This window comes from Hordeum vulgare, chromosome 1H (assembly GCF_904849725.1).
Source record: "Hordeum vulgare subsp. vulgare chromosome 1H, MorexV3_pseudomolecules_assembly, whole genome shotgun sequence".
Classification (NCBI taxonomy): Eukaryota; Viridiplantae; Streptophyta; class Magnoliopsida; order Poales; family Poaceae; genus Hordeum; species Hordeum vulgare.
Window position 1 is genome coordinate 14,230,777 of NC_058518.1, and position 26,796 is coordinate 14,257,572.

At 45.6% G+C, this 26,796-nt stretch overlaps 1 protein-coding gene, 1 long non-coding RNA gene and 1 pseudogene across 2 annotated transcripts in view; all 3 read left to right on the top strand.

Annotated features, from left to right (window-relative positions):
- Positions 1–1,145: 1,145 nt before the first annotated feature.
- LOC123448333 lies at positions 1,146–3,891 on the top strand. The gene is made up of 3 exons (XR_006631706.1): positions 1,146–2,053; positions 2,130–2,314; positions 2,421–3,891. It is a non-coding gene; the product is annotated as an uncharacterized LOC123448333 (long non-coding RNA).
- A 9,736-nt stretch (positions 3,892–13,627) lies between these two features.
- On the top strand, positions 13,628–18,994 carry LOC123395579 (annotated as a pseudogene).
- A 960-nt stretch (positions 18,995–19,954) lies between these two features.
- Positions 19,955–26,796, top strand: part of LOC123448261 (LRR receptor kinase SERK2-like) — a 71,568-nt gene continuing 64,726 nt past the window's right edge. The window contains exon 1 of the mRNA XM_045125129.1: positions 19,955–20,060. The gene's annotated coding sequence lies outside the window, so the exon portion shown is untranslated. The remainder of the gene's footprint in view (positions 20,061–26,796) is intronic.

Consider the following 26,796-nt stretch of genomic DNA (forward strand, 5'->3'; position numbering starts at 1 on the left):
GAGAACCTTTCTGTGTACGCGATAGCTCGGGATCACCATCTCTCGACCATTAATTCAACCACATCGCGTCCCGTCATGCAGGAAGATACCCCGTTGCAGTGTACCATCACCATCTCTTCGGAGCACGTACCATCATATCGGAACGAAAAAGATGTACTCCTTCTCATCTTTTCTATTTTGCGTGTTAGATTTATGTCAAGTTAAACTTTGTATGATTTGAGCTAATTTAAATTTAAAAATGTCGACACCTACAGTACCAATATATGTACTATGAACATTTCATAATCTATACCTATAATTAAGCACTCTCAAAGAATTACCACGTTAATTAGAATTTATGAGCCGTTTATTTTGGTGGGACCAAATTATTACGTGAAGATTAACCCAGTTGGCCTATTTTTCTTTCTCCCCTAATAATAAAGCACGCACTGCTTCCGACGTCCATCGCGGCTTTTTTGCAAAAAACACCCCTGTAGTTTCCTCTAATTAACCCGTGGTACGTTTTTAAGTGAGGCCGAACCGTTTTTTCACATTTTACACAAAAGCCCCTTACTTTCGTGCTAAATAACCCGCGGTCCAAATTATATTCAGAGTGAATCGTTTTTTAAAATTTTTGTGCACACCCCTCACATATGCGTTAATAACCTCGAAGTCCACTCAGAATAAATATGCATTTTCAAATAACAATATCTTTTAAACCATAAATTCAATTTAAACATGTTATATATGAAACTTGATTAGAAAAATGTGCAGAGTTTGAATATGTTGTTATTTTACATATTAAATATTTTAAAAAATACTATTTAGGATACAATGCTAATCAATATTTGTCTTTATTTCGTACCGACTATTTGTATTATAACATATTAACTTAAGCATCAATATTTGGGAAATGTTATAATCTTTGGACATGATATACTTGCACTAGGTTCTTTCTTTGTACATATTTTATAATCTAAGACCTTACGTACGTGTCTTTTTTTGACAGTATCCACGCGTGTTTTTATCAATGGACTACACTTTTTTTATTGTTCACTTTTCTTCCGTTGCAACGCAAGGGCATTTGTGCTAGTTTATAGAAATCCAAAGGAGCCACGTCAATCAGAATCTCCTTCGCTCTCCCCGTTAGGAAAAACAACAACAATCTGAGCCCACTATTTTCTTAATTATAGAAAACCAAAGGAACCACTTCAATGTCTATCTCCTTCTCTCCCCGTTAGAAAACACAACAACAATCTGAAGCAGATCTTGCGGCCTGAAATATCTACTTTCACCCCTCCCCACGAGATCTGGATCAAGATAAGATTCTCCTTTGGTTTTGGTTCTCTGGATCAGGATGAGGTTCTCTTTTTGTTTTTGATTCAGTTTTTTTTTCTTGCTTTCTACAGATTGAATCTCAAAGATCTCCGCAAGCTCTTCGCCTTTGTTTGATTTCTGCTACTGATTCTCTCCCACGTTTACCTACTGTCGTGGATTGGTTCGTCTGTTGATATCCAATAAAACACATGAGCATGTGTGCGTTCCACCCAGATTCTCCATGTGTTCTCCAATCTGATTCTTGATTGGGTGATGGTGGAAAAGTTGTTATTTAAAACAACAACAATCTGAAGCTGATCTTGCAGCGTGAAATCTCTACTATCACCCCATCCCCCGAGATCTGGATCAAGATGAGGTTCTCCTTTGGTTATGGTTCTCTGGATTAGGATGAGGTTCTCTTTTGGTTTTGGATTCAGTTTTTTTCTTGCTTTCTATGGATTGAATCTCGAAGATCTGCGCAAGCTCTTCACCTTTGGATTTCTGCTGCTGATTCTTTTCCACGTTTACCTATTGTCCTGGATTGGTTCGTCTGTTGATGTCCAATAAAATACATGAGCATGTGTACGTTCCGCCCAGGTTCTCCATGTGTTCTCCAAACTAATTCTTGACTGGGTGATGGTGGAAAATTTATTATTTACGTCTTGAAAGTGGGGTAGCAAGATTTGTGCGAAGAGTACTTCAAGTCCAACAATTTCTTTCCTGACAAGTTCCGATCAAAGTCAATATGCAGGAATCGGTACGGGCTTAGTCTCCATGGATTGATTCTCGAATCTCTCCCCAAGCTCATCTCTTCCACTGCCTATCTTATGCAGTTCTTTTTTTGCACGTTACATGGCTGCCACCTCCCAAGTAACTATGATGCGCCTCAGCCCGGCAATTGCCCCCACTGCACCCTTACCTCCTGCAGCCATCTTCTAAGCATGTACCTAAGTGCTTAGCAACGTCCTCTTGGAACAACAACGACCACATCACTATCATGAAGACTGGCAAGGAAGAGGTCGGTGGTTTGCTTCAATTTCTTCTTAGAGTTTTGAACTGATAGATTTATCGTTCCTGTTATCTCCTGTAATATCTATGGGTGATGTATTGCATATTTTTCATAGAGGTTGATCAAGGCGCGGGACTATGCCTGAGTTATATTTCAGCGTGTCATGCAACCACATGTTGACACCCACTATTGCATGTGACTTGCAAGAAGCAATAGCTTGCCATCCATCGACATAACAAGCACGATGCTGACCCCCATCTACATGCATTACTCGCGTGGCACAATACAATAAATGTTGCAGCATATATCCCTTTTCTCCAGTCAGTTTCAAACATCCCTCTGTCTACCTGTTTGACCTGCTCCCCATGCATGTGCTTGAGACTTTGAGCCTTTGAAGTGATGTTTAGAGGAAATAGCTATGAGTGGGTCTTTTCTTTTCTGATGATTGTTTAGAGAAAATAGCTATATATATATATATCCGATATAACCTTTGAACCAATGCTCAAGGTCCTATATGTAAGACACAGTGCATTACATGGTATACTCTAAGTAAGAGTAGCTTCTGTTGTGCAGGTATTTCTCCTACATGCAGATTCTTATCAACAAAGTGAATCTCATAGAATATTTATACTCATCATGTAACAGTAACATTAGCTATTTTGTTATGTGTATATTAAACAGTTTGTCTACCAACCATTATTTTCGATTATGTACTTTAAACAAAGTCGATCCTCATCTCCCTGATGTTTACTGCTACAAAATTGGTGCACGCATGGTTCTGGCACTCAATTTCTTTTATGATCCGCCAAGTAGTAGTTAAATTTTTTCTTGCAAAGTATAGTTGACTAAATTTTAACATCCGCTATTTTGAAGGAACGGTTTAGAGAAAACAGCTATAACAGTTTTTTCTGGTCCTATTATACTTGGATCTGGTTTCTTCTAATATCGTGTTACTCCTAAATAGTTCATGTTTCATTTTTCTCTTCATTGTATGTAATCTTGTCAAATGCCAGTTGTGCGCCTATCTAAATATTATAATTTCTTTACTATTAGAACTTGGTTTAATCTATATGATTACTTTCCTACTAGATTTGTACTGTCCATGTTTAGACATTTACTTAGATGAACAAAATCCACTTATTTGGCAAGATGAGCATCTATAGATGGTTCTTTATTTATCAAGTATCCCATAAGTCATAATGCACAAAAACGGATGTTCATAGTGTCAATCAGTATCTCCAGGTCGTGTGGTACAAAGTCAGGGATGGCCGGCCTAAGAATAAGAACATTTTATATCAACGATCAATGCAACATTCCCTGAGCTTATTAATCTATATCTATACTTCTACTAATTAGGCACTTCCTAGAAATTCCCACGTTAATTAGAAATTACGAACCGCTAATCTATGTGGGGCCAAATTATTACGGTGTAGATTAACCCAAAAGGACTCAATAAAAAAATCATTTTTCTCAGTTGAAAAACATAGTAAGAAAAAAAAAACTTTATCTCCATCTATTCACATAATAACAAAAAACTTTTCCTCATGTTGTCACGCCCTAGATGCCATCTAATTCTTCAGATGAAATTTTTTTCATATCTATCCTCACCGATCATAAAGTGAAGCGCTCACGTCAAGGAGCCCTCTATCTTCCATCTCAGAAAATAAATCACGTTAATCCTCACCCCCCGTTTAAAAAAAACACATCTATCCACACCTGCCAATCCTACAAAGAAGCAGTCACGCCCAAGTCCCCATCTATCTTTTGTCTCAAAGAAAATATCACGTATATCCTCACAACAAAATCCCCTTCTACATGCAAGGGACTCCTCTTTCGCTATTATTTATCCAGCAAGCAACGTGTTCCAGCCTGCAGGAGAGCCGCCCAATTTATTTCTGGATTGCTTCAGTCTCATGGTCATGCAGGTCCAAACTGATGGGTTTTTTTTCTGGTGAACTTGCATGGACTACTTGCTGCAATTGTTCTCGGGCGAGGGAAACAAATACATACAATGGGTAAGCAGATTCATTGATTCCTTCCATGAACATACGTATATGCAATTAACAGTGATTGCATTCTTCTAGGTGGATGTGCATGAGGCAACACAGTCAATTGATCACCGACAGGTTGATTGATTCTTTCTATGAACATACGTACATGCAGTTGACAGTGATTGCTTTCTTCTAGGTTGATGTGCATGAGGCAGCGCACTCAATTGATAACCGGCGGCACATGACGCGCCCCGACCCGTCAAAGGTTGAATCAAAGAAGGCATAAGTTCTTCTACTGATATGAGTTCATGGAGTCAATCATTGGTTCAGATTTATAATGCTCATTATGTCTAGAAACATTAAGGGTACAATAAGTTCACTTGCAGATGAGACACTTTCAACGTATATGCATGACACTTCTGATTTAATCATGGTGATACATATAGGTCGTCGATAATGCCAAAACATGCACATACCTTTCATGGTAGATTAATTGTTGACTAATAAGATAGTATCTTTACTTCATGCATCTCCCTTTACTAATCCGTCCGTCTTTAACTAATTTATATTCACATGGCGCTATATACGTGTTCCGACATGTAGAAGATACGCCCAATTTGTTGGTACGCTGAAGACACCATGTAGTGAATTTTTTTACATACCTGACTACCATGTATATGTAGTTGTATAAGAAATTTAGTATGTTTTGAAGCTTTCAAGTATATACTAATTTTTTTTAGTATACCGGGCACATTGGATCCCGGTCTCTGCGACGCCGTTCTCGCAATACAGTGTCCTTTCTGTGTACGCGATAGCTCGGGATCGGTATCTCTCGACCATTAATTCAACCACATCCATGTCCCGTCGTGGAGGAAGATACCCCGTTGCAGTGTACCATCACCATCTTTTCGGAACACGTACCATCATATCCAAACGAAAAAGCTGTACTCCTTCTCATCTTTTTTATTTCACGTATTAGATTTATGTCAAGTCAAACTTTATATGATTTGAGCTAATTTACATTTAAAAATATCGACACCTGCAGTATCAATATCTGTACCATGAAACTACATTTCATAATGAATCTAACAATGTTAATTTGGCATTTTAAATTTTGATACTTCTTTTATAAATTTGATTAAGGTAGAGATACTTTGATTTTAATTTTTTTATATGCATACTAAAATGCACCGGGGTACTAGCAGAATACAGTAGCGTGCTACAACATACAAATAAAGAGGAAAATGACAGGACCACTTGCAATATCTAGTACAGCCACCCGCAAAATAAAAAAATACTAAATACTTCAGTAATTTTACTGGTCATTCTGACAAGTCATTTTCCAAATGTACCATCACTGACTCGTGATTGAAAACAGGCTATTCATCATGTGTTCAAAAAATGAAAAAAAAAACGCTTTCATCAAAGGAGCATCTTCTATTCTATCTTCTAATTAGAGGCACCATGAGGCACCCCCTTAATTGTCACACTTAAATCATTACTAACCATTGGATAAAAATATGATTAAATGAACAGTTGAGATGTCTCCTTTCACCCCGTAAAAGCAAAAGAAAAAAGATGACTCCTTTCACCGTAATCATCCTCACCAAGAGTCCGGAGCAATATCATTATCAAACTGTTATCTGCCTCTCTCTTCTTTCTATCCATGTCGTCATGTCGTCCTACTTCCGATATCTATAAGATTACCTATAGGATCGAGCCGCCACACCCACCACATCCTCCTATGTCAATTTTCTTTGCAGGGTCCGATGTCTCTATCTCCTTTCTCTTCATGTTGTGATGTTGGGGTCCTCTCAATTTCTATCAGACTGGCTCTAGGTCCTCCTCTGCCTCTTTTCTCTCCACGATCTATCAGGACTAGACATTTGATCAGGGAGCTAGACCTATAAGAGCAACTTTAGCAGATCTCGTGTATTGCGGACCTGTATCACATAATTACAGTTTGCAAAAATCTTTTTTACAGGCCGATGAGGACCGCGGTAGAACATAACCCGCATCGTGGAACTGTAAATATTCCGTTTTACAGTTCCGCGATGCGGGTTCTGTTCTACCGCGGCCCTCGCCAGCCCACAAACTATAAAAATTCAAACTTACAATTCGACATCAATTCTGCTTATTTGTGGCAAATTTGAACAATCAAACACAGTCCTTATACAAACTACACCATAGTTTTCGATCAAGACTCTAAAGAACGTCATCTAAAAGCATCCATATCTTCACCACCGTCTTACTATTCCTCCATCTCACAATACTCCCTTCACGTATAAGATTTCTATGAAGTTATACTTTTTAAAGTTTGACCAAATTTATATTAAAAATTATTAACATATATAATACAAAATATGTATAGTATGGAGTGCAGCGCTTCGGTGTCCAGGTTTACCTCCACCCGGTCAGAAATCACCGGACGAAGGGAGTATTTTGGAGAGCTAGATCGGTTATCGCCACCATCCATCACCACAAAAAAGGGTTTCCCCTCGGTTTGTATTACAAAGCGATCAACCGATACAACCAACGATAGATGCTGGGGCGGAAGCAGTACAGTCACTCACAAAAAAAAATGAAAGACATAAACAAAAGAAGTAAATGCCGACAACGGCGGATCGATCAAAACAAAGTAGCCTCGCGATCACTGCACGCACCGAAGACCGTTCACCAAGCTCCAAGACTTCGGAGCGCCGTTACCAATCAAAACCTTCATGAAAGAACGCGACGATGACGACTCTGATGCCAAGGGTTTTCCCCGGTACGCGACGAGGCGAGAGGAAAGGTAGTCCCCGACGCCCTTCAGGAAGGTCTGGAGGCACCCACAGGCGCCACCGCGTCGGTGTCGGCCAGGCCGACAGGGGTTTCCCCCAATCCCCGCCTTCACCCCGGACGCTCTGGAGACTGTCACCAAACCGACCACTACCCAGCGCCAACGCGATCTTGAAGCCTCCACGATGTCTCACCACGGCACCTCGAGGTGAGATGTGCACAACGACGAAAAAGAGCCGTGACTAGAGGTAGCAGCATCGTCGACACGCGGGAGGGCTCAACCTCCACCGTCAACGACGGTAGCCGATCGGACACAATAGCAGGAGCATACCAGGCTTGTGGGCCCACAAGCTGGCCGGGTCCTCATACGCCCATAAAGCTCCCGCCATCGCGCTACAGCAGGCACGCCATCGGTGTCGCCGCGCCCCATCCGAGCTGCTCCTCCTCCTCACCACACAGAAGACCACAAAGTCATGCCGGAGGCCGGTCCGCTAGGACCCAGATGGGGCCCGTAAGGCCCAGATCTGGGCCGTGGGCGCGCCACCGGCCACTCCCCGCCAGCACACCATCCCGTTGCCAAGAGGCTACGCCACCACCTCGCGTGCCGTTGGCCACAACCGCGGGGCCACCGGGCCGTCACCATACCGAGGAGCACCGCCCCCGCCCCCTACCCCGGGAAGGGGAGACGCACGCGCGGGTCTGAAGTTCCCGCCACAGCCGACCCCACCTGACCCAGGGCCGGGGGCGGTGGGGGGGGAGGGAGGGAGAAGGGGCCGACGAAGGGAGAGGGAGCATGCCGCCTCGGCAGCCTCCCGGGGAGGCGGCGTTAGGGTACCGGGTGGAGGATCAGATGCGGGTAATCACACAAGGCAAGAACTTGGAAGACAAGAAAGCATTAGTGAGACCACCATCCATGACCTCTCTAAGGCTGAACGTAATGGGAGTATCATATGTGGTATCATGCATGCCAACTGCCGCCGCTGCCGCCGTCGCCTGGATCGCCGCCGCGATCTCCGCCTCTTCCCTCGCCGCCGCCGCCGTCGCCTGAGACGCCCGCATGGCGATGAGTAGCCCCGGCGAGTCGTCAGGGTCGCCGTCCTCGCGGAGGACAAACTCTTCCGGCGGCACCTCGTACTCCGCCGGGACAGCCGGGGCCACCACCGGGGCCGCCGGAGGTGGGTGGGGGATCGCCGCCGCCTGTCGGTAACGCGTGATGACGTCGTTGTAGTTTTTCCCGTCCCAATAGGCGTGCCGGCCGCGGGTGTTGTAGGGGTCGCCAGGGTGGACCCGGAGCTGCTCCAGCGTCGCGGGGTTGTCCAGCGTCGGATAGCCGTCCTTGCAAATACTCCACGGTTTTGCAAGGCGGCACCCCGGCGGGACGAGGAGGCCGAAGTTGTACAGCTCTTGTGTCAGCGGCTTGTCGAGGCTCTAGCGCCAGTTGCTCTCCGGCGCGCCGCCGCCGCCGGAGCTGCTGCCGCCGACATGATCCACCGTCGGGACGTCGGAGAACGGGGGAGGGAGGAAGAGAACGTCGGGACGACGGGGATCTGCGGCGGGACGACGAAGAGCGGGGGAGAGAAGGAGAGCAGGGGAGCGACGGGTGTGCCGACGAGCCGCGGGACGACGGGTATATATAGCGCCGCGACGGTAGGGGAGGCGACGGGGAAGCTGGCCGGCGTAACTCCCCCGGAGTGAATGCACGTCGCCTCGGGAGCCGTCGAACCAACGGGCCAACGACGACGGTCTCGAGAACCGACGCGATGGGCTCTGACGACGGGGCCGTCATTAATGGCGTCACCTCGGGAGCCGGCGAACCAACGGGCTAACGACGGCATCGGACGACGAGGCGCTGACTGGTGATTAATGTCGTCTTCGGGAACCGACGCGATGAGCTGGCGACGCGGTGGTTAATGGCGGCGGCTTCGGGAACCGGCGCGGACTGGCGACGCAGCGCGGGATTAATGGCGGCGGCGTCGGGAACCGACGCGAACTGACGACGCAGCGCGGAATTAATGTCGCGGTCTCGGGAACCGACGGATTGACCGCTGTCAGACCGACGTGAAGACGCCACGTCGCAGCGGGTGGACGCGGGTACGACGCGTGTACCGGGCCTCCTGTACGTCGCCGTTTCGTCAGCTGGCGCCCGTCGGGCTGACGTGCGTACGTCGGGACGGGGAAAAGACAATTCTGCTCTTTGTTACGAAGGGGTATCGTTTAATCTCAGCCGTCCTTGTATTTGGGGTTGTACCGAAGAAGAAGTGTATTTATATATAGAGTGTAAGTACGAACTTTCCTTGCTTCATCAAATGTCACGTGTACACCTGTTTATTTTCGGTCCTTCAAGTGTATTCATACTTTTCAAGGAAGTAACATCTCCAAGATACATTACTGCTGCCACAAGCTGGGATCCACCATGATAATTAAAATAAGGCCCACAGGGTTAAAAAATGTCTCCATGCAACTACAAGTGCCATTCATCTTGCCAACCATTTTTGCTCTATCTCCATAGAATTCTCCTTATGTGGTTTCCTGACACATATCTGTTATAGTTTCGAGCATTGCTTTTACATGCATAAAGAAACTAGCTAAAATTCATGCAAGGATTTTTCCTTCTTGAACCAAACAAGGATGCTCTCAAGTCAGGTAATGACAATCACCCTTGGTTTGAGTCTGTCTGAGGGCCCTCGAGTCTAAAATTCAAGCAAGAATTTCCCTTTCTGAACCAAATAAGCTTGCTCCCAATCTGGAAGATGGAAATATGGTTGGGACATGGTGCAAACCACTTGTTGTTCCCCTCATCACAACCCTTATCTGTCAAGACTTCAAGCTTCGAACATCCTGGACCGTCAGCACGGTTTGGTCTTGCATCCATCCGTGTTCAACCACGCGGTTGGATCAAATTTTGCTTTCCCCTCTAACGTGCTGACCTATTGTTTCTGTATGTGAGCTCTGGAGTGAATCTAGTTTTTTCCGTAACCCACTCATCTTTCTAGAACATGCTATGTGTCACATGTTAAATTTCAACCTTTTCAGAATTTATTTATAGTGCTTTTCAATTTCAGGGTCATTTAGCTAAAAAATTCATTAAGTGCATGGAAAATAGAAAATGATGTTAGAAAGGGTTGAAATTTAAGGATGTGTCATTGAATGATGCATATTAAATTCACAAAAAGTGTGGAGTTGAAATAATTTAAAAAAAAATGCCTTTGTAACAGATGAATTTTCGTCCGAAACCCTCATTCTTCGAAGTAGATGGTCCAGCTTGTACACAAAGTGCATCCAGTTTTTGCCGTAACCCGCTCAACTTTTTAGTACATGCTATGTGTGTGAAATTATGACACCATGCCATATTTCAACCTTTTAGCATTCATTTGTAGTCCTTTTCAATTTCATGGTCAGTTAGCACAAAAACAAATCACCAAGTGCATGAAAAAAAAAATGAATTTAGAAAGGGTTGAAATTTGAGATGTGGCACGACGACAAGATATTGGACAGCGACAAAACAGGGTGATTTAGCACGAAGAAAAAATGATCAAGTCTCACGACGACAAGATATTGGACAGCGAAGACAGGGTGATTTAGCACGAAGAAAAAATGATCAAGTCTCACGATGACAAGATATTGGACAGCGACGAGACAGGGTGATCTAGCACGAAGAAAAAAATTATCGAGTCTCACCATAACAAGATATTGGACAACGACGAGACAGGGTGATTTAGCACGAAGAAAAAATGATCGAGTCTCACGACGACGAGATATTGCACAGCGACGAGGCAGCGGTACTGTGGAAAGTGATGGGCATTCAGCCATAGTTGAACCGAATCACATGAATGAGACAGATTTCGTACGAAGAAAACTGTTGAGTCTTACGCGGGGCATGCAGCCTTACGTGGACCTAATAACATGAATGAAGCGACCTGGTGATTTCGCACTAAGAAAATTAGTTGTAGTAAAGTGTGAAGATTTGAGTGCGAAATCTTCGGCTATAGTGATAGGGACAAATCGTTATGTGAGATATGTGCAACCATGAACCAAAGTGGTCTCCAGCTATCGATCATATGTGCAACCATGAACCAAAGTGGTCTCCAGCTATCGATCGCTGCCGTGGTTGTTGAGATGTCCTCTTGAGATGTCCTGTGGTTGTTGAGATGTCCTCTTCCTACGTACATATTCCATTCATTGTCACGTATAGTTATGTAGTTCTTTTTTAATTCTTCAATTGTAACCAATTATTGTCGCTTTTGCAATTTACTATGAAATGATGGGCTTATCGGGTATGAACCATACATACATGTGTCTTCTATTCCTATGCATTAACACCGTGTATTGGGGAAAAAAAATTCCAAGATGACTTTTGAACATGAGCTTAACCATATAAAAGTCTTGGATGATAAAATCGCCTCCCAGATGCTTCAGTGGTTGTGGCTGCCGGCGAGGCTAGGCAGCGCGGGGCGAAGGCAGCGGCCGGCGGGGGCTCCGGCGGTCACGGGCGACGGCGGCGCGGGGCTGGCTCGAGCCCCTCTGCTCGGGCACGGGACTGTAGGGAACGCGGCTCGGCAGGCTGCGGGCTAGCGGCTACGGCATGGATCCGCCCTGGAATCCTGACCGCGGGTTGATTTCGGAAAAGCACAGTGGATTTTCTGTAAAATTACAAAAAAAAATTCGTTTTCTCACTTAAATCCGGACTGTAGATTTTACTGTTCATCCGAGAGCATATGAGCTCGAGCTCAGAATAGCACTTCCCAAAGTAAACGGTATATTCAGTGAAACAAATTATTTTTTCATTTACTCGGGTTGCATAGGTGTAATTATTGGCAATTATAGGGGCAATTTTCATGACACACAGCAAAAATAAATACTCCCTTTATTATTAGGTGTAAATTTGGATTATTACATTTTTAGTCCGACGACATGTTGATAGTTGCAATAAAGGAATAAACTAATATTAATCCATTAAGTCCAGAGAGCTTTACATAAAAAAGTGAGTGGCCACGGGCATTTAAGGTCTTGATGGATGTACCCGTTCTTAGATTGTGATGCAAACATTCGGTTAGTCTTGATTAGATATATTAGTGAAGAAAGAGACTTACAAGAGAAAAACTATTGTTTTTTATGGCTCACGATTCAGCATATCTTCTTTTATATATTAATTTTTTTAATGTTTCTGTGAAGGGTCTTGCATCTAGTTTCACCTTGGCCACCCGAAATCCGAGGACTGGACTTGGTCAGTGGTCTGGTGGCGAGGCCCGGTGTTCGTGTGGTGACCTCTTCGACACAAACAGCAGCATTCGTTCTTCGACGACGACTTCAAATTCATCAGCCACCCCTTTCACTCGACTATAGTGCCTAGATTCTTCTGCCATTCTTGTGGAAAAGAAAATAAGAATTCTTCTAACATTCTTCTCTCACCTTCGGGCCGTGAAAATGCCCCAATCCCATGTTTTCCTTCTCCCCATCGCCGCTCTCCTCACCGCGGTCTTCCTCCTTGCACCTGACCGCTCCGACGCTGCTCGGCCACTCCGCCATGAACGAACCACGACCACAGAGCTTCATACACTCCTAGATATCAAGAACGAGTGGGGCAGCCCCCTGCAGCTTGCGTCGTGGAATACGACTAACCATTGCAGCTGGACTGGTATCACCTGCGTGACACGCGGTGGAGGCCTAGTTACAGGGATTTCCTTTAAGAGGTTGAATCTGGGCGGCAGCATCCCTCCGTCTATGTGCAACCTCAAGTACCTCACCCATCTTGACATTTCATATAATAATCTCACCGAGAGATTTCCTCGCATCCTGCTATACGCCTGCTCCAGGCTCCGATTCCTTGATCTCTCCCACAATGCCTTCTATGGAGCACTTCCTGATGACATTAGTAGGCTATCACCATTTATGAAGTATCTAAACCTAACTGATAACAACTTCAGTGGTGTTGTGCCGCCGGCGATAGCCGAGCTTTCAGCGCTCCAGGAGCTGCTTCTTGACAGCAATGGCTTCACCGGTGAGATTCCAGATTCATTTTCAAACCTAAAGGAGCTACGGGTGTTGGACATGTGGGGGAACCATTTCAATGGTTCAATCCCTGTATGGATCTGGCAACACCAAAAGCTCGAGAAATTATACCTGTATGACAATGAATTCACCGGGGAGCTTCCTCTCAATATCACGATGCTCAAGTTGGAGGAACTTGACCTCTCGAACAACAAGCTCAATGGAAACATACCAGAAGTTCTTGGGACTCTCAAGACACTAAGCTTCATCAGTCTAGGCAGCAATGAGTTCACCGGCCCCATCCCCAAAAGCATTGGACTCCTTCCTAACCTCCAAGGACTTAGGATATATAACAATAAGCTCTTGGGTTCCATCCCCAGAAGCATTGGAGTCCTTCCCAACCTCCAACTCATCCAGCTATATAAACAATATGCTCTCGGGTGAGCTACCACCAGAGCTTGGGATGCATTCGGCACTTTTTGTGATTGAGGTCTACAACAACAGCTTGTCTAGCTCACTCCGAGAGCACTTATGTGACAGTGGAGTATTCTACGACTTAGCAGTCATGAACAACAACTTTTCCGGTGAGTTCCCGACGAGCATCCAGAATTGCCTCTCATTGAAGAACATCATGATCTCGAATAATAACTTCTCTGGGGAGTTCCCAAAAAATATATGGTTGTTGCCATTGCTGACAAAAGTGGAAATATCATACAACAGCTTGACTGGCACTTTGCCGACCGAGATATCTTCGAATATCTCTAGAATTGAGATGCAAAACAACCGGTTCTCCGGTCCCATCCCATCATCTGCGACTGGATTGTTGATCCTGACGGCGCAGAATAACCAGTTCTCGGGAGAGCTACCGGTCGACGTAAACAATCTCCGCACACTTACTGTGTTGTTGTTGTTGTCTGGGAACAAGATCTCTGGACCAATACCAACATCGATTAAATTATTGCAAAGTCTCATGTCACTTGACCTCAGCAATAATAATATATCAGGCACAATACCACCAGTAAGCATAGGGATGATGTCAGCCTTGGGTGTTCTTGATTTGTCCAACAACCAACTAACAGGTGACATTCCGCCTGACTGGGACAGCCACTCATTTACATCCCTGAATTTGTCACTGAACCAGCTCAGTGGGGAGGTGCCCCTCAGTCTGCAAGATGCGAAGTACAACCGTAGTTTCCTTGGCAACCAGGGGCTTTGTGCAACGCGGGACTGGACGATAAATCTCCCAAAATGCCACAAAAGCACCCACATGTCGAAGACTAATATGATAATCTTGTCGGTGCTTGGTGTCACTCTGTTCATTGTTATCATGAGCATCGTAATATGGCGGTTCTTCCGTAGCTGGAAGAACACACAAGTGGTGACAGAGGTCGTCAGTGATTGGAAAATGATATCATTCACATCTTTGGACTTCACCGTGTACGACGTGGTCAATAATATATTTGAGGAGAACATAATCGGCAGAGGTGGCTCTGGGATTGTGTACCGTGTCCACCTCCCTAGCCTTGATGGTGCCACCCAGGATCGCAGTAGCAAAATCGTGGCTGTAAAGAAGATATGCCTCACGATAAATTTGGACCAGAGGCAGTTTGACTCGGAGGTGCAGACATTGGGCAGCGTCAGGCATAGGAACATCGTCAAGCTGTTGTGCAGTATCTCCGGCTGAGATGCCAACCTGCTCGTTTACGAGTACATGGAGAAGGGCAGCCTCCATCACTGGCTGCACCGCCGGGACAATGTGGGTCCAGAACTATTGAACTGGCCGAGGAGGCTGGCCATTGCTATTGATGTGGCCAAGGGGCTGAACTACATGCACCATGAGCGTGGAGAGGCTCCTATCATCCACGGGGATATCAAGCCAGAAAACATCTTGCTTGACCCAGAGTTCAATGCAAAGATCTACGACTTTGGGCTCGCTCGGATGCTTGTTGTACCAGGCGATTCCTATGAGCCACACCTCCAAGGGACATTCGGGTACATGCCCCCTGGTGAGAATCTCAAATCCAGCAAGTCGTATCAATATTTTATAATTTACTATTGAACACTAATTCAGGTGAATTTTGCAGAATCGTCATATGGAAGGGCGAACGAGAAGGTTGACGTTTACAGTTTTGGCGTCGTTCTATTACAGCTGACCACCGGCAAGGCTGCCATTCACGAAAGTCAAAGCTCGGACATTGCCGTTCAAGATTATCAAAGCCTGGCCGGATGGGCATCTAGGCTATCCAATCTATCCGACGACATCATCGACAACAATATCCGTGATCCAGCTCACTCTTCTGATATCTTAGCGGTGTTCAAACTCGGCGTGTCATGCACGAGTGAATACCCGCGTAACCGGCCGACCATGAAGGACGTCTAAACCGAGCTCATTCAGTGGGACAAGAGGCAGATAGAGGCTGAGGCAGAGCTACATAGGTCATGCAACGATGACAGTGCGGCGCTTCTAGCCAGCATGCCCAGGAGCATGTCTGATGTCCGTCAGCGCAGCGGCTGCCGTGAGGTCCTTACGCGCTCAAGAACATCCTAGGGATGAGTTGTTGCGTTGGGGACCATAGTTGATGATATGGCTCCTGTTGTCGATGGGTTTTCAGCTGAGGGTATCTCATCTATGTGAAGCTATTGAAGACGTTAACATACATGATATCCAGGAGGGCGCCCCCTACAATTCTGCTACGTAGAGATATATTAGTTGTGAGCTTGGCTTGTGCCTATCTTGTAAGCAGTTTAAACCACTTGCTTGATTCTCAAGCTTTGTAACAATTTGTATGCAAACCATGGGATAAGCCCCATCATATAACACGCACCCATCTGCCTCAACAGGCATCGATGTGCAGAGAAGTCCACACACCGAGCCAACCATGGTGACATCCCAGAACCGCGCCTCGACGACCATTGGACACTGGTAAAATTGTGGTCATCCCACCGGTAGGGCCACGATGAGGATAAGAGAGGATGAACCACTACAAAGTAGAACAACCCTGCTGGCGTCGCCGCTACGTGATCACTTCCCAGGGACGCCCTCTGGTGAAGGCGAGGGGAGGAGGAGAGTGAAGTAGCAGCTGGGTAGGGGTGCTGCGGGTTCTGCCAGAGGGCTGCTCGTAGAATCAGTTCACAAGCGATATCAAAACAAGGCAACACATATGTTCTAAGAGGTGCTTCCATGTTTCAAGTATTTTACATCCACCGACATGTCACACGGATGAGGTATATCTATTTACTATGTCAATCTGGCTTTAGCTGAGAAAATGCTTTCAACTTTAATTTGTACCCCTTTTTTCACCTGGTAAATCTTGTCCCATTTTAACTTAAAAATGATTTCAGCTTCTTCTTAATAAAGGGCAGCGCTCCTGCCTGTTCCATAAAAAAAAAGACTATGAAGGCTAAGGAGGAGACCAAAGAGCGACGACCTCTAATTGAAGGGAGCAATGATGACCGATATTAACAACATGGCACTTTATTTAATTGGTTCGCCTGGTCACTCTCTCGCTTCTCCTCCAGTCGTACCTCCCGATGGCATGCGCGCTGACATGAATGGCGATGTTTCATCTCGATGGAGCCCACGATTTGGAATTATTGTGGATGGGTGTTGTCGGTGCAAGGGTTCGGCAGACAACTTGAACATACGCAGCTGCAAATAAAGCAGACCAAGACGTACCATACGTTCGAGATTTGTTGCGCAACCCATGTTTGTTGTGGTATATGGTGTATTGCCTATGGATGGACATGGACTGGGCAGCAAGCTTTCCCACTGCCGCAGTTGATAAAAGCACAGCCACGAACACGCCGCTGATTTAAAAATCTTTCACGATGCAGCTAGCTTCACCAAAGCTGTCACTAAAAGCATGGTTAATAATACAACCACTTAATCAGCAATAAAGAGTTGTCATGTTATATAAAGCCAATCTAATAATTTCTTTTTTTTTAAATATAAGTCTTTTTATAGGTTTCACTAGTAGACTACATTCAGGTGTATATAGACATATTTTAGAATATAGATTCACTCATTTTGTGCAGCTAGCTTCACCAAAGCTGTCATTAAAAGCATGGTTAATAATACAACCACTTAATCAACAATAAAGAGTTGTCATGTTATATAAAACCAATCTCTCCGTTTCTAAATCTTTTTAGAGGTTTCACTAGTAGACTACATTCGGATGTATATAGACATATTTTAGAATATAGATTCACTCATTTTGCTTCGCATGTAGTCTTTTAGTGAAATTTAAAAAAAAAATTATATTTAAGAACGGAGGGAGTAGTCGACATACAACATGCAGACTATCCACGTCACTGATTGTCACGTCATCTTCAGTTTCCAATACCACCCAATCAGGCCCATTTCCCTGCGTTCACATCGGTGGAAAAAACAGCTGCAGTCGCCCAGCCTTTGCTTTCAGACGCAACCACAGCCGCTCCTCACCCACCTCCCTCCCGCAGCGCCCATCTTAGCCGCAGCCACTCGCCCGCTCCTCATGGCCGCTGCCTCCCCCCTCCCCCTCCTACAGCGCCCATCTCCAGCCACCGGCCCGCGCCTCCGCTGCTCACTGTCGGACCGCCTCTTCCGATGGACCGTCGCATCCACCACCTCCCCCACCACCGGAGCGCCTCCTCCTCCGCCGCATCCACCACCGGACTGCCTCCACCGCCTCCTGCTCAGCCGGACCGACGCCTCCACCACCTCCTCCACCGCCTGCACCGCTTCCTCCTCCCCCTCACCTTCCCAGTACGTGTGGACGACATCAGGAAGGAGCAGCTCGCCGGTCTACCACCTCCCCCTCCCCCTGCTTCCTCGCTGCCATCACCATATTTTCGGAACACGTACCATCATATCCAAACGAAAAAGATGTACTCCTTCTCATCTTTTTTATTTCACGTATTAGATTTATATCAAGTCAAACTTTATATGATTTGAGCTAATTTATATTTAAAAATATCGACACCTACAGTACCAATATCTGTACCATGAAACTACATTTCATAATGAATCTAACAATGTTAATTTGGCATTTTAAATGTTGATACTTCTTTTATAAATTTGATTAAGGTAGAGATACTTTGATTTTAATTTTTTTATGTGCATACTAAAATGCACCGGGGTACTAGCAGAATACAGTAGCGTGCTACAACATACAAATAAAGAGGAAAATGACAGGACCACTTGCAATATCTAGTACAGCCACCCGCAAAATAAAAAATACTAAATAGTTCAATAATTTTACTGGTCATTCTGACAAGTCATTTTCTAAACGTACCATTACTGACTCGTGATTGAAAACAGGGTATTTATCATGTGTTCAAAAAATGAAAAAAAACGCTTTCATCAAAGGAGCATATTCTATTCTATCTTCTAATTAGAGGCACTATGAGGCACCCTGTTAATTGTCACACTTAAATAATTATTAACCATTGGATAAAAACATGATTAGATGAACAGTTGAGATGAGTCATTTCACCTCGTAAAAGCAAAAGAAAAAAAGATGACTCCTTTCACCGTAATCATCCTCACCAAGAGTCCGGAGCAATATCATTATCAAACTGTTTTCTGCCTCTCTCTTCTTTCGGTCCATGTCTTGATGTCGCCCTACTTCCGGTATCTATCAGATTAGCTATAGGATCGAGCCGCCACAACCACCACATTGTCCTATGTCAATTTTCTCTCCAGGGTCCGATGTCTCCATCTCCTTTCTCTTCATGTTGTGATGTTGGCGTCCTCTCAATTTCTATCAGACTGGCTCTAGGTCCTCCCGTGCCTCTTTTCTCTCCACGATCTAATAGGACTAGACATTTGATCAGGGAGCTAGACCTATAAGAGCAACTTTAGCACATCCCGTATATTGCGGACGTGTATCACATAATTACAGTTTGCAAAAATCTTTTTTTACAGGCTGATGAGGACCGCAGTAGAACATAACCCGCATCGTGGAACTATAAATGTTTCGTTTTACAGTTCCTCGATGCGGGTTCTGTTCTACCGCGGCCCTCGTCAGCCCACAAACTATAAAAAAATCAAACTTACAATTCTTCATCAATTCTGCTGATTTGCGTCAAATTTGAACAATCAAAAACAGTCTGTATACAAATTAAACCATAATTTTCGATCAAGACTCTAAAGAACGTCATGCAAAAGCAACCATCATCTTCACCACCGTCTTACTATTACTCCATCTCACAATACTCCCTTCACGTATAAGATTTTTATCAAGTTAAACTTTATAAAGTTTGACCAAATTTATATTAAAAATTATTAACATATATAATACAAAATATGTATAGTATGGAGTGCAGCGCTTTGGTGTCCAGGTTTACCTCCACCCGGTCAGAAATCACACACAAAAAATCCTAGGAAAACTCAAACAATTACATATTTTATTTGCATGGTAGAAAATTTATTACGTGATGTCTGTTATGACGTCTAGATCATTTGAACATCTGAATACACTACCAGAAACCTGTTAATACACGACGGATTTTGCTTGACGTTTTCCTACAGCACCCACGAGCCCGCGCACCCCTACAGCACCCACGAGCCCGCTAAAGCCCGTGTAACTATTCCCGCATAAAAAGCTAACCCTGGAACCATTCTCCTCATCCACTACTCTCGATTCCCCACCATCTCCTAGCCGCCGCCACCCAGCAGCACCTCGTCTCCTACCTCCTCCCAAATATCGCCGCCGGCCTTCCCCCTCCCGTCTTCTCAAGTCCTGCTGGATCCACCGCTCCTAGTATCTGGCGCTCTCGTGCGAACCCAACCCCGTGGGCTAGGGTTTCGGCTGCGGCTTCGCATCCACCGTCGGCGCATCTCCAGGTGCTCCTCCCCATCGCACACCGCGGCCACTTTGCGTCCACTCCGCCTCGTGGATAGTGGCCCCTAGCTCAGTGCGCTCGTGCTCGTTGGGCTGGACTGCGGCGACCATCGTGCCTGAGGCAGAGCAGTGTGGTCACTAAGGTCAAGGTCCAAGCAGATGCGCTGCATGTGGGTAAGCTAAATCTGAAATTAGATCATGTTGCAGGGTGAGTTTCATTCCCTTCCGCTCTATACTTGTTATTCTCGATTTCCTATGCCATGTCTGCTGCACTGTCTGCTGAAAGTCGAATGTGATAGCAAAAGACATGTCAGACAATATTCAGTAAATAGCCTGAAGGACTGTTAGTTACGGTTGGGCCGGGGGGGGGGGGATTTTGTATAAGAAAAAAGAAAGATATGGTGAGATGTGCACAACGACGAAAAGGAGTCGTGACTAGAGGTAGCAGCATCGTCGACACGCGGGAGGGCTCAACCTCCACCGTCAACGACGGCAGCCGATCGGACACAATAGCAGGAGCATACCAGGTCTGTGGGCCCACAGGCTGGCCGACCCCTCATACGCTCGTAAAGCTCCCGCCATCGCGCTACAGCAGGCACGCCATCTATGTCGCCGCGCCCCATCTGAGCTCCTCCTCCTCCTCACCACATATAAGACCACAAAGTCATGCCGGGGCCGGTCCTCTAGGACCCAAGATGGGGCCCGTAGGGCCCAGATCAGGGCCGTGGGTGCGCCACCGGCCACTCCGCGCCAGCACACCGTCGCGTTGCCAAGAGGCTGCGCCAACACCCCACGTGCCGCTGGCCACAACCGCGGGTCCGCCGGGCCGTTGCCATACCGAGGAGCACCGCCGCCGCCTCCTACCCCGGGAAGGGGAGACGCACGCGCGGGGACTGAAGTTCTCGCCGCCGTTGACCCCACCTTACTCAGGGCCGGGGGCGGTGGGGGGGAGGGAGGAAGGAGGGGCCGACGAAGGGAGAGGGAGCATGCCGCCTCCCGGGGAGGCGACGTTAGGGTACCGGGCGGAGGATCAGATGCGGGTAATGAGACAAGGCAAGAACTTGGAAGACAAGAAAGCATCAGTGAGACCACCATCTATCACCTCTCTAGGGCTGAACGTAATGGGAGTATCATATGTGGTATCATGCATGCCAACTAGACATATTTGATGAGGTGGCATATAAGTAAATGAAGAAAGAAAAAGTTGAGTATCATAACATGATAACGTATCATATTAGATGTTGTGCTAGTATGTATTATGCATGACAAGAAATGAATTTTCGTATGATACTATGCATTAAGGATATAACATCATACACATGATATTAGTACTCCATTACAACCAGCCTAACACCTGGTGATTTTGCACGAAATGTTTTGTTGAGTCCCACTATAGGCTAGTGGACAGGGAAAGGGCATGCAGTGTGGACAATGATAGGGCATGCAGCCATACGCGAACCGAATCATATGGATCAAGGGACATGGTGATTTAGCACGAAGAAAAAATGATCGAGTCTCACGACGACAAGATATTTGACAGCGACGAGACATGGTGATTTAGCACGAAGAAAAAATGATCGAGTCTCAGGACGACAAGATATTGGACAGCGACGAGACAGGGTGATTTAGCACGAAGAAAAACTGATCGAGTCTCACGACGACAAGATATTGGACAACGACGAGACAGGGTGATTTAGCACGAAGAAAAAATGATCGAGTCTCACGACGACAAGATATTGGACAGAGACAAGACATGGTGATTTAGCACGAAGAAAAAATGATCGAGTCTCACGACGACAAGATATTGGACAACGACGAGACAGGGTGATTTAGCACGAAGAAAAAATGATCGAGTCTCACGACGACAAGATATTGGACAACGACGAGGCAGCGGTACTGTGGAGAGTGATAGGGCATTCAACCATAGATGAACTGAATCACATGAATGAGGCAGATTTCGTACGAAGAAAACTATCGAGTCTTACGCGGGGCATGCAGCCTTACGCGGAACTAATAACATGAATGAAGTGACCTGGTGATTTCGCACTAAGAAAATCTAGTTGTAGTAAAATGTGAAGATTTGAGTGCGAAATCTCCGGTTATAGTGGACAGCGACAAATCGTTCATGTGAGATATGTGCAACCATGAACCAAACGCTGATCGTTCATCTGAGGAGGCGCGTCCGCTGGTGGGAATCGCCGCTGTTGATGGTATGCGGGCTGGTGGGAACCGCCTCTGCTGATGGGACGTGGGCTGGTGGGAACCGCCAAACGCTGACAACCCTGCGCGGGAGGGCCTCGATCTGACGAGGAGCCGCGATCTGGCTTTCACGTCGGCTGGTGGGAACCGCGTCCGCTGGAGAGGAAGTCGCGTCCGCGGGCTGGTGGGCCTCGATCTGACGAGGCAGGGAACCGATCGGGAGCCGCCTTGACGCGGGATGAGACGAGCAGGACGAGGACCGGTGCTGATCGGGAACCTACGACGAGGTGGGAAAGATTAGATCGGGAAGAGCACGAGTTGCACGTGCAAAAACAACCTAGGCTCTAATACCATGTTAGGAATAAGCAACTTGTATTACCATGAGGCCATAGGCCGGTATATATACATGTACAGGTGATGGACTATATGCAGGAAAACCCCTTATATATTGGGATAAATGCAAAAGGGTACATGACTTATATTATAAGTCTAACAAGCAGCAGGGGAGAGAGAAGGGGGCGTGCGGGGGGCTCTTTTGATGGGGAAGACGATTTACTCGCAAGGTGGAGAGGGGCCGGTGTGGCGGCGGCGCCAGTCTCCGATGGTCGGCCTCGGAGGCACGATTGTACGCTCGATCCTGGCACGAAGTTAGCCAGGCTAGACTCCTAGATAGATCAATCATGTCCAGATACACTTGTACGTGAGCAGCCAATTGCTTTTCTACCATCACGCATATGCGCAAGCCGCCGGCTGCATACAAGGAGTCACAAGACCGATCGAATCTCATCGAAACATGTGGTACTGATCATGTTGCCACAAGCGATACATATCCTAGTAATGCCAAGCCGCCGACATGGGAAGCGGCACGCTCTACACTCACACATGGACGGACCGCCGCTGCTGCTACACTGCCCTTCGACGTCCACCAAGCTGCCATTGCATGCGACGTGGCCATGGAAGAAACGTTGGTGGGCAGCGTGACCCGCGACGGGAGCTGCAGCCGCAACGGCCTTGCAGATTAAGATAATGTAGTGGTGTCTTGGTGGCCTGCTGGTTGCTCAGGATGCTAGTTGGAGCTCCCACTTGAAGGGCATGGGCTTGGAATCCTGGACGACGACATCTACCCCATTAGAGGCAACAAATGGTGAATCGACTCTTGGATGGGTGCCGTCGGTGACAGGCGACGGTAACGACCAGGGCGGTCACAGACTCACAACGATGAATCCTATGAATTTAAAAATGAAAAATGACAAACTACCTAGCTATTCAAGGGCTAAGGCTGGTTGTAATGGGTGGTATCATGTACTAGTATCATATATATGATACTAGTCTATGATACTACCTTTGTAATGCATGGTATTATAAAGGTAGTATCATAAACAACATCATTTATTGTAATATGGGATCTATAGTAACATTTCAGCATTGTAGCTCATTTGTGGCATTGTCCGAATGCAAATTAGGCTTCCTGATACACGCATGCATAAATTAGGCTTCAGGTGCAAGCGTATACAATGGTCTCCTGTAACAACTATTCGAATTTTACTTCAGAACACATCGTCAACAAGTTGATTCTCAATGAATAAATGAATGTAGTATTCAAATTTTGCACCCAGCATTTAAGAACTGCATCTAAGACAGAGCATAGTAATCTAACCACGTTACTGTCACAATATAACTGAATCTGCTGTTACTCACGACACTTGAGAATTGAAGAACAAAGCACACAGAACAAATAAATCATATCAATAAATAGGCGAGGTGTTGGGGACGGAAAAACTACCCATAGCTCCAGTATAGTAGTACGGACGTGACCCCATCGCCAATGGAGGTGCTGCCGACATCTCCTTGTTGCTGTTCTTGCGAGCCGCTATGGAGGAGTTCCTCCGGAAGACGAGCAGAACGGAGGCGGGTCGCGGAGGAAATCGCGCCGCTGGTCGGCACTGACGGTAGGGCTAGATTGGGGGCGAGCCGCCGTCGGTGGAGGGGTTGGATTGGGGGCGAGCCGCCGTCGGTGGAGGGGTTGGATTGGGGGCGAGCCGCCGTCGGTGGAGGGGTTGGATTGGGGGCGAGCCGCCGTCGGTGGAGGGGTTGGATTGGGGGCGAGCCGCCGCCGGTGGAGGGGTTGGATTGGGGGCGAGCCGCCGCCGGTGGAGGGGGTTGGAGGTGAGCTGCCGTCGGTGGAGGGGGTTGGATTGGGGGCGAGCCGCCGTCGGTGGAGGGGCTGGATTGGGGGCGAGCCGCCGCCGGTGGAGGGGGTTGGAGGTGAGCCGCCGCCGGTGAACGGGTGGTTTGGAGGCGAGCTGCCGCCGGTGGAGGGGGTGGGTCGGATGCGAGCCGACGTCGGTGAAGGGGTGGGCTGGAGGCGAGCCGCTGCCGTTGAAGGGCTGGGTTGGAGGAGGCAAAGATGAAAACGATTCCTTGCTCTTTTTTGTTACAGATACGGCTCGGTACAGAGAAGCCCCGCAGGCACACGGGATCGATGCAATTACTCCTTTCCTTGATGAAAATGCTATGATACTGATCTTTCTCTTTCCTCATTTAATATTGTGCCACATCATCAAAAATGCCTAGTTGGCATATATGATATCAGCTACTATGGTACGATCATTACGACCAACCTAAGATGTAAGGAAATACTCAACGAAAGAGAAGCCACGGGCCATTGGTTGGAAGGAAGGAGGGCTATGTCGTCATCGCAAGGACAAGGCTAAGCTATTAGCATAGAGGGAGTGGAGCGGAACATATTACGGCTTGAGCGCCTCTGCGAATCACACGAATTGGAATCTGAATATGCAGTTAACTTACCCTATGGATTGATGACCGCCTCCGTACATGCAACATACAATAAGCAACCCAATAAGATAAATCCATAAGTTGTCTTCATGGTTTTGGAAAGCTGATATCAGCCTTTTGGGGTGTGATGAACAAAATAAAAGATGTTAGTATTATATTGAGATTTATAATATGTACTTATACGTTACTGGGCATGAAATCAATGCTTGACAAGCGCTGTCGAACCTAGCAAATTCTGCCAAACTAATCAAGCTTTATCCTTTTGATTAATCAACACTAAGATCTAGGATTAACATTTCAGAAACACACATAAAGAAAAATTTAGAAAAAATTATATCATACCTCTCTGCTCAGATCCTCTCGTAATAATCTTAGTTCCAAATGCCTGTATCAAGAAAAACTAAACCGAGGAAATATTTTCTTGGTTAAAGGCCTGGTCGAGCCTTCCTTCTCCTTATATATCTGGAAAGCGCTATATATAAGACGGGACCAGGCTCAACAAAGCAGCCAAGGATAAGAGAATGACATAGTGTCCTAATCTACTACCTATGAGAAGCAACTCACCCTATCACCCTACCTAGATTGTTTCTCTCCACATATTAATCCATGTATTCTAAGTCGAGTCTTAAAACCATGTAGTTTTTGAATTTAAACTTTGATCTCTGGTTTGTTTACATATTTGGAGTCCTGGTATAAAAAATATCAATCATGAATATATTTCAATGATTTTTTAAATACGAATTTTGAAACAAAACTGTATACGATGTTTTGGATTGCATCATTGTTTTTCTCAATACAAACAAATTGACATAACCATGTTTCGCAGACTATATCATAGAGTTTTACACCATGTTTCATGGAGTTTTGCCATCATCAATTGCTTGATGTGAACTAAAGATGCAAGTATTCTTCTGTTCAATATACTGTCAATAGTACAATCATTTTCATTTTGTACTAATAGAAGCAACCAGAACATATCCTACATATAGGCATTTCAACTATCATCCCTAGTTTTCTTTTTCTTTTTATGAAAAGGACGTTGAAACTCCAAACATCTGAATCCGTAAACGCATACAATTGTCTTTATTAATTATTCAACAAAAGACTAATAAGAACATATATCAAACAACATGAAGCGTCCACTCACATCTTCAAACTCAATAAGGTGAAATGCCCTCACCCCCAGCATCAATAACCGGGTCACTGCCGATCCACCCAATGACGTATCGGCAATTGAACAGAAGAATACTTGCATCTTTAGTTCACATCAAGCAATTGATGATGGCAAAACTCCATGAAACATGGTGTAAAACTCTATGATATAGTCTGCGAAACATGGTTATGTCAATTTGTTTGTATTGAGAAAAACAATGATGCAATCCAAAACATCGTATACAGTTTTGTTTCAAAATTCGTATTTAAAAAATCATTGAAATATATTCATGATTGATATTTTTTATACCAGGACTCCAAATATGTAAACAAACCAGAGATCAAAGTTTAAATTCAAAAACTACATGGTTTTAAGACTCGACTTAGAATACATGGATTAATATGTGGAGAGAAACAATCTAGGTAGGGTGATAGGGTGAGTTGTTTATCATAGGTAGTAGATTCGGACACTGTGCCATTCTCTTATCCTTGGCTGCTTTGTTGAGCCTGGTCCTGTCTTATATATAGCGCTCCCAGACATAGAAGGAGAAGAAGGCTCGACCAGGCCTTTAACCAAGAAAATATTTCCTCGGTTTAGTTTTCCTTGATACAGGCATTTGGAACTAAGATTATTACGAGAGGATCTGAGCAGAGAGGTATGGTATAATTTTTTCTAAATTTTTTTTATGTGTGTTTCTGAGATGTTAATCCCAGATTTTAGTGTTGATTTATCACAAGGATAAAGCTTGATTAGCTTGGCAGG